At 40.9% G+C, this 11,607-nt stretch overlaps 2 protein-coding genes across 3 annotated transcripts in view; one reads left to right on the top strand and one right to left on the bottom strand.

Annotated features, from left to right (window-relative positions):
* Positions 1-7,068, top strand: part of LOC105501834 (neural Wiskott-Aldrich syndrome protein-like) — a 20,866-nt gene extending 13,798 nt beyond the window's left edge. Inside the window, exon 5 of the mRNA XM_011927927.1 lies at positions 7,008-7,068. The gene's annotated coding sequence lies outside the window, so the exon portion shown is untranslated. The remainder of the gene's footprint in view (positions 1-7,007) is intronic.
* ADD3 (adducin 3 (gamma)) overlaps positions 1-8,549 on the bottom strand; it is a 151,208-nt gene extending 142,659 nt beyond the window's left edge. Inside the window, exon 1 of one of the 2 annotated variants that reach the window (XM_011927906.1) lies at positions 8,453-8,549. The gene's annotated coding sequence lies outside the window, so the exon portion shown is untranslated. The remainder of the gene's footprint in view (positions 1-8,452) is intronic. The other variant, XM_011927911.1, reaches the window with a different exon arrangement.
* Positions 8,550-11,607: the final 3,058 nt, after the last annotated feature.

Below are 11,607 nucleotides of genomic sequence, written 5' to 3' on the forward strand. Positions count from 1 at the left end.
AATGCCTCCGACAGGGAGAGAATTAAAAGAAATTAGTTGCCCAGTTTCCTTCATCTGTTTTTGTTTTCCTTGCTTCTCTGCAAGGAGGGCTTTTTATTTCATCTACCAGGTGGTATTGAACAATGAATAAAACAGTGATTATTTGTATAGTTCAAAGCATTCCCCCACACCCCCTCCCCGCAAATTGAATGCATTTCTTTACCTCTTCCCAAAGTGCTCCGCAGTCTCTTATATAAAGGCACTTAATAGATACTTTAAAAAAATGAATACACAATTTAATGAATGAATTGCTCCCAACATATCCAGAAACTGATTACAAAGTGTTTTTGTTTGTTTTTAATTTGCATTGTCCAAAACAACTGACTCCATTCTCTACCTCCCTTTCCTAACACAGTCATGATCTAAAAGAAACAATCTCTTTTCTGTAGAGCTCTTTAGACATGCCTGATTTGTATTCTCCAATTAAATTGTAGCCACAAATCTCAACAGGAACTCTGCATAGATCAAGCAATAGCAGAGGCACTTTCTGCCAAGAAAACACAGGCTTCAGTTTCAAAATTCTGGTGTTCCAGTTCTAGATGTAACACCAACTGGTTATGTGACCTTAAACAAGTTTCTCGACATGCTTGTGTCTCAGTTTAGCTATCTTTTAAGTGGTGGCGGTGGTGGATTATAATACCTGCTGTACCTATTTCATAGGGTTGTTATGAAGTTCAAATGAGATAATAAATGTAAAAATGCTTTGAACTTTTCAAAGCACTATGTAAATATAAAGTAGTATTATAGGCAAATGTATTTAAAATCAATTATCTAGTTCAAGGGACTTTACCCTAAACAACCTGTTTTACTACTTGTTTCAGAAAGCAAACAAGTTTATCTTTCTCTCTTCCTCTTTCTAAACACACACACACACACACACACACACACCCTTACTGTTACCAATTTAACAACTTCTCAGCTTTGAGGATTTTCCCTTGGGTTGGGAAATAGGCATATGCCATTTGAATATGAAGAGCCAAGAATTTATAGAATCTTCTCCCTATCCCACCCCTCAAAATTTACCTTTTTAAAGCTCTCAGACAGAAAAGTAAACTTAATGAAGCACAACAGCCTTTTCAAACTACGTAATGTTATGTATTTAATCAGTGGAGTTAGATGAGCCATTCATTTGAAACTTGGCCATGCTGCATACATTTTGATCACCCTTTTATGCCAAGCCAGTCTGGAAAGTACTTGGGGAACAAGGCAGGGAGGACTGACATGGAATTCATGCTAATGAGTTCTTCACTCCCCAAGGAGATATAATCAGGGCAATATTCAAGGATTCATCAACATATTTTGTTGGTACTATGTGACCTATATGGTTTATTTTAAAGGAATTAACCTCAGCTAAATATCTGAAATATCTTTATACAACTGTTTAAGTAATCAAGCCTGATAAATTTCTGAAACTTTAATGAAATATCACCCTTTAAAGTCCTCTTTTTTTAAGTGTTTATTCTCATTTATTCATTTTCTATTTGGTAACTTAAAATCATCATGGCTAAATAAATGTGTGAACAACTGCTACAAATAAGAAACTCCTAATGGTAGGCCCACTCATATATAGGACATAAAAACTCACATGAACTCAATTTAAGAGTCACTAGTTTCTGGCTGGGCGCGGTGGCTCACGCCTGTAATCCCAGCACTTTGGGAGCCCAAGGTGGGCAGATCACGAGGTCAGGAGATCAAGACCATCCTGGCAAACACGGTGAAACCCCGTCTCTACTAAAAATACAAAAAATTAGCCGGGTGCAGTGGCGGGCGCCTGTAGTCCCAGCTACTCAGGAGGCTGAGGCAGGTGAATGGTGTGAACCCCAGAGGCGGAGCTTGCAGTGAGCCGAGATTGTGCCACTGCACTCCAGCCTGGGTGACAGAGCAAGACTCCGTCTCAGAAAAAAAAAAAGTCACTAGTTTCTTTTTGTTTGTGTTTGAGACAGAGTGTTACTGTGACCTCCACCTCCTGGATTCAAGCGTTTCTCCTGCCTCAGCCTCCTGAGTAGCTGGGATTACAGGTGCCTGCCACCATGCCTGGCTAATTTTTGTATTTTTAGTAGAGATGAGGTTTCACCATGTTGGCCAGGGTGGTCTTGAACTCCTGGCCTCAGGCGATCTGCCTGCCTCAGCCTCCCAAAGTGCTGGGATTATAGGGGTGAGCCACCACACCCAGCCAAGAATCACTAGGTTTCTATGTAGAAAAACTTTAAAATGAATGCAAAGAATGCAATTGCTATGTGAAACCTAAAATACATTAGTTGCACATACATCTTTTCATCACACGGTCATATGCTTTCACACTTCAGCTACGAATCTCTGGTATATTACATTATCTTAAAACCAGGTGTTTTACTCCTTATGACAGTATTTCTAGAAAGTAATCAAGAACTACCTCCACTAGAACCATTTGGAGTGTTTCCTAAAATACTGATTCATAGGCTCTACTCCAAATTTACTGAATTAAGTATTTTAGGATGAGTCCCTGAATTGAGACTTTTTTTTTTTTAATCTCTGAATAAAGAGGAGGATTGAGGACTTTTTAAGCACCCCAAGTGATTCTCATGTACCACCAGTTTGATCACAGCTATCCTATAGAAACAATGCACTGTGTAGACAGAATTTCAGAGACATGAGTGAAATGTGGATGGCCCCCTTTTCATTATGTGAAAGAGATTCAGATAAGGACAAAACTGGCTACACCTTTTCTGCTGCATAAATGTGTGCAAAATATTTAACCTCTCTGAGTCCTAGTATCTTTTTTCTTTTTTCTTTTTTTTTTCCTGAGACAGGATCTTACTCTGTCTCCCAGGCTGGAGTGCAGTGGTGTGATTTCAGCTCACCACAGCTTCAATCTTCCAGGCTCAAGCGATCCTCCCACCTCAGCCTTTCTGGTAGCTGGGACTACAGGTGTGGATCACTATGCCTGACTAACTTTTGTGTTTTTTGTAGAGACAGGGTTTTGCCATGTTACCCAGGCTGGTCTTGAACTACTGGGCTCAAGTGACCCACCCACCTTGGCTTCCCAAAGTGCTGGGACTACAGGTGTGAGCCAACATACCCAGCCCCTGGTATCTTAATCTGTAAGATAATACCTGTTTGACATTGTTGTGAGGATTAAATGATGTAACATATGGAGAGCTTCTAATGCCTGACACTGTATGGAATTTAAGTATTTGTTTATTCTCTCACTCTTTGTTCAAAAATTAGTTTCCAGGTGCATTCTTCTTGTCTAGTGTTCTTAGTATGTTTGGTAGAGTAATGTGAACTAGTAATTTAATGATAGCTAAAATTTTGAGTTCTTAAAACATACCAGTACTGAATGTCTTATATGTGTTATTTCCTTTTTTTTTTTTTTTTTTTTTGAGACGGAGTCTCGCTCTGTCGCCCAGGCCCAGGCTGGAGTGCAGTGGTGCAATTGCGGCTCATTGCAAGCTCCGCCTCCCGGGTTCACGCCATTCTCCTGCCTCAGCCTCCCGTGTAGCTGGGACTACAGGCGCCCGCCACTACACCCGGCTAATTTTTTTGTATTTTTGGTAGAGACGGAGTTTCACCGTGTTAGCCAGGATGGTCTCGATCTCCTGACCTCGTGATCCGCCCATCTCGGCCTCCCAAAGTGCTGGCATTACAGGCGTGAGCCATCGCGCCCGGCTATATGTGTTATTTCATCTCATACCTACAATAACCCTTAAAGGTAGATACTACTGTATTATTATCTTCATTGTACAGACTAAGGAACTGAGCCTTGGCGAGGATAAGTAACTTGCCCAGGATCTCAAAGCATAGAATTAACACTGCTGGGGTTCAAACCCAGGCTTTCTGACTCCAGAGCCTAACAGTTCATCGTGCTGTATGTTATGTACATTCTCTAAGTGCTTAGATTCTAAAATATGAGCCGGTTTCTTGGGAAGAGTAAGCAACTGCAAAAGTGGAGTTTATAAACGTAACTAAAATATTGACAAATGAATGTCATAATTTCCCTATTTTAGAAGCCTTTACTGGTTGCTCATAACAGAGTGTGGCACATAGTAGGTGCTCAAAAGTACTTGCCGAATGAATGAATGGAAGGGACAGGTTGCATCAGCACACTATTTAAGCAGCTGACAGATCCAAACCCAAGTTTTCACACAAAAATTGCAGACTGAATTGATCTGATTTTTCAGACCAGCTTATATTCTGACATAATGCAAATCACTAACTCTCAGAGCTATAAATCATCTTATTATTTATAGCAGATAGTTCTTGAGTGTGTGTTATGAACAGCACACTAGTCTGGTGGTGGAAGGATTATTTTAAAAAACCTTAAGATGCCAGGTGCAGTGACTCACGCCTGTAATCCTAACACTTTGGGAGGCCAAGGTGAGCAGATCACCTGAGGTCAGGAGTTCAAGACCAGCCTGGCCAACATGGTGAAACCCCGTCTCTACTAAAAATACAAAAATTAGCTGGGCATGATAGTGCACGCCTGTAATTCCAGCTACTCGGGAGACTGAGGAAGGGGAATCGCTTGAACCCAGGAGGCAGAGGTTGCGGTGAGCCAAGATCACACCATTGTACTCCAGCCTGGTGTCACAGTGAGACTCTGTCTCAAAAAAAAAAAAAAAACAAAAACCTTAGGACATAGCTTATGGTCTCAACATCTAGCTGGGAAATGAAACGCAAATATATGAAACAACTAGATTGCAGAATTATTTCATATAACATAATAAATGTAAAGCTCCTAGGAAATGCTAAATGTTCAATAAATAACTGCCTTCTTATCAATATTTTTATTTTAATAATTATTAAGATATAATGATAGTTTTATCAATAATGAGGAGAAATAATATTTGTTATAGCTACGATTTAAAGAGTGATTATGTGCCAAGCACTATGCTTGAAGTTTATGATACATTTAATCATGATATCAGTCCCGCTAAATCAGTATCATTCATCCTATTTTTCAAATGAGGAAACTGAGGCTCAGAGAGGTTAAATAATTTGCCCAAGGCACATATTTTGTAAGTATAATACACCAGAGTCAGGGAATAAGAGAATCCAAAAGGAGTCACGGAAGATAGAGGTCAATTCCTGCTGGAGAAAACAGGGAGGATGTCTGTGAGTTGGAAGAGCAGAACTTTGATGGAGGAAAGAGGAGGAGGAGGCCTTTAGGTGAAGGCAGTGGCAGGAGGAAGTGTATGTATGTGAGCTTTCTGAGACAGGTCTCACAGTGCTTTGCTCAGGGTCATGCTCATTATGAATGCATAACTTAGGTCTCTTCATTGAACACGGACAGCAAAATATAAAGTGTGTTGGTACAACAGCAAACAAATCTGTTTGCCTGGAGTAGAGAGTTTGTGTAGGGCAAATTTAGAATGTACATAGTCCCCAAACCCTGAAACACCCAGCCTTCATTCACTGAGAGCTTGTTTAAAGTCGCCCCACTTCCAGTTACTGTCCATTAATTCACTCAGTTATTTTCAGTCATTAAGGCAATAGTATTTGTTGAACTCCTGCTATGTGCCAGGCACTCTTCTGGGTGGTAGAGACAAAGCAGTGAACAAAATGGACTGGACAAAAATCCCTGTATTCATGAAGCTTTGATTGTACTGAGAAAACAATAGATGTTAACATGTAAACAAATCAATAAATAAGGTGATTTCAGATGCTAAGCGCAAAGAAGAAAGTAAAATAGGCCATTGACGATGACTGGGGGGCAGGGGGTTACTGCTTTAGTTAGGATGGATGAAGAAGTTGTCTTTGAGGAGATGACATTTGAGCTGAGACCTGAATGATCTGTAGTTGGCAGCTGGAGAGACAGGTAAGTTCAAAGGTCATGAGGCAGGAACAAGTTTGGTATGACTGAGGGATTGAGGGAAAGGCATGGTGGTCAAACACGGTGACTGAGGGAGAGAGGCCCAAGACAGGAGAGCTGGGTGGGGGCTGGATCATGTGGGTCTGGCAGATCACAGTGAGTTTGACTTTCAGAAGGTTTTAAGCAAAGGAAGGCTACAGTCTTGTTTGCATGTTTGAAATTTCCTGGCTGCTATGTGCAGAATGAACACTAGAGAGATGTGACTAGGGACTGGGAGGCTTGTTAGGAAGACATTAAAGTCATCCCGACAAGAGGAAATGGGGTCTTGTTGCAGGGGTAGCTGTGGAGAAGAGAAGTGAAAGGTCTTGCGTATATTTTAGAGACTTGCTGATGGAGTACACGAGGTGAGTGCAGAAAAGGAGAGAAAGATAGGACTCAATCCAGAGTGATCTCCAAAGCCTTTGACCTTAGTGTCTTGGGGGATGGTGGTACCATTATCTGAGACAGAGAAGACTTGAGAAGAAGTAGTATAACAGAAAAAAGTGAGCCCTTCTACTAAGCTTGAGATTACCCTCTTTCTTCAGAGTACAAACTCCACTCTATAATTATTTTGTTAATTAATTTTGTTGTACTTATTTATCATTAATTTCCTCCCCATAGGAATCTTCAAAAGAGCAAGAACTTTATCTTGTTCATTGTTGTATTCCCTAGTACAGTCTAGAGTCTAGAACATTGATTGTCACAGAGTATATACCCAATAAATATTGGGATTTGTTGAGACTGGTTCAGTAGTTCTCAAATTTTAGTGTGCATGAAAACCACCTGGGTTGAGATGATTGTTAAAAGTTTAGCATCAGCCCCCATCTTAACCCCTCCCCATCAAAACTGTTCTGTAATAAGTCTGGTGTTGCACTCTGGAAACTGCATATTTAGCCAGCACTGTAGGTGTGCAGTGGACTACAAGCTAAAGCAGTGGTTTAGACGTATCAGTGTTCATTCAAATATTTGCCTTAGAAACTACATTTCAGTGGCATCTGTGTAAAAGACCACAAAGCATGGCTTTAAGAATTCAATGGAGTTCCCAAATATAGTCAAATCATACAGCGTGATTTAAAACCTTTTGGGAGAACAGCAGCGAAAGAATCCTAGAGTCCCTTCTGTCTCATTTGACTTATAGACTGTCATTGTGAAGGGGTCCTTCAGAAGGATTCACCATTGAAGAAAAATGGCTACCTAAGTGCAGGGATTTCAAGGGCAGCAACAGCCTTCTCTGACCATATCTCCAAAGTATCCCTATTTACAGTTCTGTGAAATTCCTTTACTTGGTGATTATAGTCAATGTATGTTTTTGTTTGCACAGCACTCCTTCCCATTTCCAGTAAGAGTGCCCCAATATTCCTTTGGAGGCTTTTTTCACCTCATTGCCGCAGCTTGGCACCCCGCCCTCTTCTGAGATAGGGGTTGACCCCATGCTGAACCAAACAGATAATCTTTCCCTAGCATTTGAATCTTGAGTAGTAACACAAAGATTTAAGATCAGAATTCTACTCAAAGGAGGTCCTGGAAGAAAATGAGATTAGATACTGCTACAAAGACCTCATAAAACCCACTTAGCTCCCGTCTTTACAAGACCTGATTCTTCAGCTTTCTCTTCAATTCTGTGAGCTCTGTGCCTTATTCTTCCAATAAATTCCTGCTTTGCTTAAGTTAGAGTGACCTCAGTTGTTTGAAATACAATCTATGGCATAGCAATAAAAACCTTGTGATCTACAATTAGAGGCAAAGCTTTCAAAACAAATCCTTCCTGGGAGTAGTAACACATTAACCTAAATTCTCACTACAGTGTAAATGTATGATAGCAGAGCCCAAACAGCACAACTCATCGAGGCAGAAGAGAGTGAAGAGTTCCATGGCTTGACATCAGTCCCACCACTGAGGTAGGAAGGAAAGTTTACACATGATTTAAATACCTTGCTGCAAACTCTCTACACTTTTATTTCATAGTTTCTACTAAGCCCTCCCAGAACTGCATTTCTACCTTCAGACTAAACTTTCAGAGCAAGGCTTTCCAAAGCAGGGCATAATTACTAGGACACATAAACCTAAGACATTAATTTATGAACATGAGAATTCATAACATTAAATTTAGTTCTCATTTCCTTCTCTGGCCCCAGGGGAAAAAGAGGAACATCCTGTCCTTTTAATCATTTGAGTTAAATCCTAGCCATTTGTTGACCTTCCTCCTTCCCCCATTTTTTTTTTTTTTTTTTTTTTTTTTTTGAGATGGAGTTTTGCTCTTGTTGCCCAGGCTGGAGTGCAATGGCACAATCTCAGCTCACCACAACCTCTACCTCCCAGGTTCAAGTGAATCTCCTGCCTCAGCCTCCCTAGTAGCTGGGATTACAGGCATGTGCCACCACGACCAGCTAATTTTGTATTTTTAGTAGAGACGGGGTTTCTTCATGTTAGTCTGGCTGGTCTTGAACGCCCAACCTCAGGTGATCCACCCACCTCGGCCTCCCAAAGTGCTGGGACTACAGGCATGAGCCACCATGCCCGGCCTTTCCCCCATTTTTAAAAAGACTTATAACTCTTTAAAACACTAAGAAATTAATGACTTACCTCATGTCTTATGCACAATATCTTCTGAACAAGAAAAGTTTCTCACAGTCTCATTCACAATGATTACTGAAACTAAAGTCACAACAGAAAGCATACTGAACAAAGCCAGCAGGAGTTCTGGGTGTAAGCCACACCCAGAGAGAGATAACAAGCATGTTATAGTTTAACAAGAGTAATAAAAATGAAATCTAATCACTTGCAGATTATATACAGTATAAATAGAGATCAAGTTGTAAAAACCAGTCTAGTTAATATTTTTTATTTTTAATAGTGGTTGGTATTTGTGAAAATTAAACATAACAAAATTTGGATATAAAACAATATTGATTCTGCATGGCCAATCATTTTCATTTCAAACGGGGGTGGAGAAAAATCACCATTCTTCTTATTAAAACATAATAGTATTACTAACGTTTGCTGAACACTCACTATGTGCCAGGTACTATGTTAAGTGCTTTTTAATGTAGATTGTTTCATTTAATACACCTCCATGAGGTATTGCCCTAATATACCTATTTAGAAACAGTGGAACTAAGCCACTGAGAGGGTAAGTAATTTGCCCAAGATCAAAGAGCAGGTAAATAGCAGTGGTTGGGTTTTGAATCCAGGTAATGTTAGACATACCTGACAGTGATAACTTGACTTGTGCATACCCTGAGAATGATCCTACATGGCAGATGCACCCGAATGTGGGTTCAGAATTCTGAGCTAAGAAATCCAAGAGTGGCCAAATCAGGGATCTATTCCTTATAAGGACCATCTGAGCCCCCATCCTGTCCAGTGGAATGAAGGCTGTACAGCGGATAGAGGTCCTTTGTTTTGGGTTAAATGAAGGTTGCCAAGTGGAGATTTTAGGCGCAGGGAGTTAAGCGAAAATGCTATATAAACGGCATGCTTTTTTTCAAGCAGTTTTCATACCCAGCCCACTGCCACTGGCCTCTCTCCTCTGTAAAACCCCATGTCTCATGTTCTGGCTCTGAGTCTCTTCTTTGGCCTCTTGAACATGGTGCCATCCTCATTGCAGTCTATAGGAGTTCAGCACACCAGGCAACAAAACGGCTTGAGTCTGACTATCAGCCCCTTCTCTTTACCGCCTTCCAACATTGCTTGGCCAATTAGTGAAACAGCACCTGGTCTTTGCTTCTGCCTGTACTTGAGGCCCTTCTAATCCTCACTTTGAATGTTTAAAAATTACATTTTGAAAACTACCTGAACCAGGTAATCAAAGTTAAAAGGCTTTCCAGGAGTCAAAATGCTTGGATGTTAATTGTTAACTCAATGTTAAGTCTTTCTAGCAGCCTTTACAAAAATTTACTTATCCAGACTTTACATTAAGTTAAATAGTAAGGATTTAGGGATCTAATCAAAGTCTCTAAATGCATGAGCAAGGCCTTCAGTTTTCAAAAGCAGTTTATACTTTGTTACAGTGAATTTGGGATGAGGAGGTGAATGGCATTCTCTCTCAGAAAGGTGAGTTATTTTTCTGATAGGTGGTTTCACTTCTCTGCCAGGGAAGTAACTGAGAAACCAGACTGGGACTTGTATCTGCGACCTGGCATGGAGTGTGGGTGGCACATATATCAAACAGCCTACTCTTCAACATTCAGGGGCTCTTCAAATATGGTGTAAATTTTCTGAGCCAGTCTCCCTGAAGTCTGGCCATGACCCAACATGCTTCAGTCCAGAAGGTGGTAGGTAGTTTCTGGAAGACCCTTCATTTTTTTTTTCTTTTCCATGAAATGGGATGATAGAATTCATACAACCCTGACTGCTTTTTTTTTTTTTTTTTGAGACGGAGTCTAGCTCTGACGCCCAGGCTGGAGTGCAGTGGCACGATCTCGGCTCACTGCAAGCTCCGCCTCCCGGGTTCATGCCATTCTCCTGCCTCAGCTTCCCAAGTAGCACCTGGCTAATTTTTTGTGTGTGTTTTTGGTAGAGACGGGGTTTCACCGTGTTAGCCAGGATGGTCTCGATCTCCTGACCTCGTGATCCGCTTGCCTCGGCCTCCCGAAGTGCTTGGATTACAGGCGTGAGCCACCACACCCGGTAACCCTGACTGCTTTTAAAAAGATTGCCAGAGTTTTTACTGGACGTACCTGTGGTTGGGATGGCTTTTGTATTTTTCAGGAATATTTTAGTCCTCTTTCTCCACGCTATTGCTCTTTCTATATAGGACCAGTACTTTTATTACTAGATGAGGAATTCAAAGCATTAAAAAATGTAGGGTGATGTAGGGTGACGCCAAATGGTCCTGCACTAGACTGCCCCTTGTGCCTTTGTTCTTGGAAGAGATAGGAGGAGAAAATAAAGGCATGACACTCTCTGCCCCAATCCTGTATTTGTTTAAGATATCAAGGCAGAACCTACAAGAACAAACAAGTGACTAAAGGGATTCAAGATAATACAGACAAGATGGAAGAAAGTCTAAAAACTTAGAAGTAGGTGTTTTCTTATGAAAGGTCAGTAGAAGAGTCACCACTATGCTTGGGGTCTGCACTAATTAGTTGTGGACTTGAACAAATTACTTAATGATTCTAAACTCCTGTTTCCCTATCTGTGAAATGGATGTAGGAGTCAAAGTATACATATGTAGACTTGGAAGAGGACTGATCTAGCCTCTGATCCACTGCAGAAATATAATCTACATTATTCCTGACAGATAACCCATCATCCAATCTCCCATGAAAAGTGACTCATCTTCTTATGTTCCTTATGCTGAGCTAAGTTCTGCATCTCAGCACCTCCATTCATTGATCTTGATTCTTTTCCATGAAGTTCGGAGTTGGCAACTTGGATGGCAAGAGAAACAACAGAATACAATGGAAAGAAAATCAGCTGAATCTGAGTCTGGACCCCATCTTAAGCACTTTACTGGATTTGAAATCTTGACCAAATTGCATCAGTTCTGTAAGGCATCTATCTGATGGAGATATTGCAACTTACCCAACAAGTTTATTGGAAGGATTAGAAATAATTTCTAGGCCGAGGTGGTGGCTCAGCCTGTAATTCCAGCACTTTGAGAGGCCAAGGCGGGCGGATCACGAGGTCAGAAGATCGAGACCATCCTGGCTAACACGGGGAAACCCCGTCTCTACTAAAAAATACAAAAAATTAGCCGGGCATGGTGGCAGGCGTCTGTAGTACCAGCTACTCGG

The sequence above is a fragment of the Colobus angolensis genome, unplaced genomic scaffold (assembly GCF_000951035.1).
Source record: "Colobus angolensis palliatus isolate OR3802 unplaced genomic scaffold, Cang.pa_1.0 Scaffold75, whole genome shotgun sequence".
In the NCBI taxonomy this organism is placed as follows: domain Eukaryota; kingdom Metazoa; phylum Chordata; class Mammalia; order Primates; family Cercopithecidae; genus Colobus; species Colobus angolensis.